The sequence below is a fragment of the Oncorhynchus mykiss genome, unplaced genomic scaffold (assembly GCF_013265735.2).
Source record: "Oncorhynchus mykiss isolate Arlee unplaced genomic scaffold, USDA_OmykA_1.1 un_scaffold_681, whole genome shotgun sequence".
Classification (NCBI taxonomy): Eukaryota; Metazoa; Chordata; class Actinopteri; order Salmoniformes; family Salmonidae; genus Oncorhynchus; species Oncorhynchus mykiss.
Window position 1 is genome coordinate 30,001 of NW_023494128.1, and position 2,500 is coordinate 32,500.

At 48.9% G+C, this 2,500-nt stretch overlaps 6 non-coding genes across 6 annotated transcripts in view; all 6 read left to right on the forward strand.

Moving 5' to 3' along the window:
- The window catches only part of LOC118961382, a 191-nt gene extending 168 nt beyond the window's left edge, over positions 1 to 23 (forward strand). The window contains exon 1 of the small nuclear RNA XR_005049035.1: positions 1 to 23. This exon is cut by the window's left edge and continues 168 nt beyond it. This is a non-coding gene — a small nuclear RNA (U2 spliceosomal RNA).
- Positions 24 to 481: 458 nt separating this feature from the next.
- On the forward strand, positions 482 to 598 carry LOC118961349. Its single transcript, XR_005049003.1, has one exon. It is a non-coding gene; the product is annotated as a U5 spliceosomal RNA (small nuclear RNA).
- A 248-nt stretch (positions 599 to 846) lies between these two features.
- LOC118961383 lies at positions 847 to 1,037 on the forward strand. The gene has a single exon (XR_005049036.1). It is a non-coding gene; the product is annotated as a U2 spliceosomal RNA (small nuclear RNA).
- Positions 1,038 to 1,493: 456 nt separating this feature from the next.
- Positions 1,494 to 1,610, forward strand: LOC118961350. Its single transcript, XR_005049004.1, has one exon. It is a non-coding gene; the product is annotated as a U5 spliceosomal RNA (small nuclear RNA).
- Positions 1,611 to 1,858: 248 nt separating this feature from the next.
- LOC118961384 lies at positions 1,859 to 2,049 on the forward strand. The gene has a single exon (XR_005049037.1). It is a non-coding gene; the product is annotated as a U2 spliceosomal RNA (small nuclear RNA).
- Positions 2,050 to 2,497: 448 nt separating this feature from the next.
- LOC118961351 overlaps positions 2,498 to 2,500 on the forward strand; it is a 117-nt gene continuing 114 nt past the window's right edge. Inside the window, exon 1 of the small nuclear RNA XR_005049005.1 lies at positions 2,498 to 2,500. This exon is cut by the window's right edge and continues 114 nt beyond it. This is a non-coding gene — a small nuclear RNA (U5 spliceosomal RNA).

The following is a 2,500-nucleotide window of genomic DNA, read 5'->3' on the forward strand; positions in this document are numbered from 1 at the left end:
CCTCCGGGAACGGTGCAACACTTTTCTCCCGTTGTCAAGGAAAAATGCACATTCACAAAGCTATGTAAACAGCTGGCTAGCTAGCTAGCTAGCTGGCTAGCAGAAGAAGAGAAGGAAAGAAACATTCAAACTGAAAGAAAGGCGAAGCGCTCTTCAATGGGGTCCCCCGTTTCCCGCCATTTTACTTAAAAAAAAAAATAAAAAAAAAAAAAAAAAAAAATTTGGGGCCAGGATTGTGTGTGTGTGTCTCTCTCTCTCTCTCTCTCTCTCTCTCTCTCTCTCTCTCTCTCTCTCTCTCTCTCTCTCTCTCTCTCTCTCTCTCTCTCTCTCTCTGTGCCTCTGTGCCTCTGTGTCTGTGACCTTTCTTTTTATCCACAGACAGCCCTCGAAAACTTGGAAGAGTGGGTTCCGGGAGCACCCGCGGGAACCCTGCCTAGAGTGCACAGAGTGTGTCTCGGGCCCCGACCTCTTGACTTCCATATGACTCTGGTTTCTCTTCATTACGCACAAGCCTTTCGCCTTTTACTAAAGACTTCCGTGGAGAGGAACACTTACGAGTTCAACGTATTTTTGGAGCGGCTTTGCTTCTTGCAGAGCCCGGTATCTTGTTTCAAGAGAAATTGACAGAGATGGGCCAGGATAGTGACTTAAAGACGCATTAGCGACTTTTTCCAAAAAACACCTGCCTGTTTGTTTCCAGGGAAACGGTGGGTGGTTGGGTGGGTGGTTGAGTGAGTGAGTGAGTGGGGGTTGGAGGGAGAGAGGAGCTGGCTTTTGCCAACCCACCCGCTGAGGTCTGTCGAGACCCCCGGGGGTCCGGCGGTTTCAGGGTTCCATTTGTGGGTTATCGCTTCTCGGCCTTTTGGCTCAGATCAAGTGTAGTATCTGTTCTTATCAGTTTAATATCTGATACGTCCCCCATCGGGGGACTACATATTAAATGGATTTTTCGAACAGGGAGTCGGAAATGGGGCTTGCTCCGTCCGCTCCACGCATCGACCCGGTATTGCAGTACCTCCGGGAACGGTGCAACACTTTTCTCCCGTTGTCAAGGAAAAATGCACATTCACAAAGCTATGTAAACAGCTGGCTAGCTAGCTAGCTAGCTGGCTAGCAGAAGAAGAGAAGGAAAGAAACATTCAAACTGAAAGAAAGGCGAAGCGCTCTTCAATGGGGTCCCCCGTTTCCCGCCATTTTACTTAAAAAAAAAAATAAAAAAAAAAAAAAAAAAAAATTTGGGGCCAGGATTGTGTGTGTGTGTCTCTCTCTCTCTCTCTCTCTCTCTCTCTCTCTCTCTCTCTCTCTCTCTCTCTCTCTCTCTCTCTCTCTCTCTCTCTCTCTCTCTGTGCCTCTGTGCCTCTGTGTCTGTGACCTTTCTTTTTATCCACAGACAGCCCTCGAAAACTTGGAAGAGTGGGTTCCGGGAGCACCCGCGGGAACCCTGCCTAGAGTGCACAGAGTGTGTCTCGGGCCCCGACCTCTTGACTTCCATATGACTCTGGTTTCTCTTCATTACGCACAAGCCTTTCGCCTTTTACTAAAGACTTCCGTGGAGAGGAACACTTACGAGTTCAACGTATTTTTGGAGCGGCTTTGCTTCTTGCAGAGCCCGGTATCTTGTTTCAAGAGAAATTGACAGAGATGGGCCAGGATAGTGACTTAAAGACGCATTAGCGACTTTTTCCAAAAAACACCTGCCTGTTTGTTTCCAGGGAAACGGTGGGTGGTTGGGTGGGTGGTTGAGTGAGTGAGTGAGTGGGGGTTGGAGGGAGAGAGGAGCTGGCTTTTGCCAACCCACCCGCTGAGGTCTGTCGAGACCCCCGGGGGTCCGGCGGTTTCAGGGTTCCATTTGTGGGTTATCGCTTCTCGGCCTTTTGGCTCAGATCAAGTGTAGTATCTGTTCTTATCAGTTTAATATCTGATACGTCCCCCATCGGGGGACTACATATTAAATGGATTTTTCGAACAGGGAGTCGGAAATGGGGCTTGCTCCGTCCGCTCCACGCATCGACCCGGTATTGCAGTACCTCCGGGAACGGTGCAACACTTTTCTCCCGTTGTCAAGGAAAAATGCACATTCACAAAGCTATGTAAACAGCTGGCTAGCTAGCTAGCTAGCTGGCTAGCAGAAGAAGAGAAGGAAAGAAACATTCAAACTGAAAGAAAGGCGAAGCGCTCTTCAATGGGGTCCCCCGTTTCCCGCCATTTTACTTAAAAAAAATAAAAAAAAAAAAAAAATAAAAAAATTTGGGGCCAGGATTGTGTGTGTGTGTCTCTCTCTCTCTCTCTCTCTCTCTCTCTCTCTCTCTCTCTCTCTCTCTCTCTCTCTCTCTCTCTCTCTCTCTCTCTGTGCCTCTGTGCCTCTGTGTCTGTGACCTTTCTTTTTATCCACAGACAGCCCTCGAAAACTTGGAAGAGTGGGTTCCGGGAGCACCCGCGGGAACCCTGCCTAGAGTGCACAGAGTGTGTCTCGGGCCCCGACCTCTTGACTTCCATATGA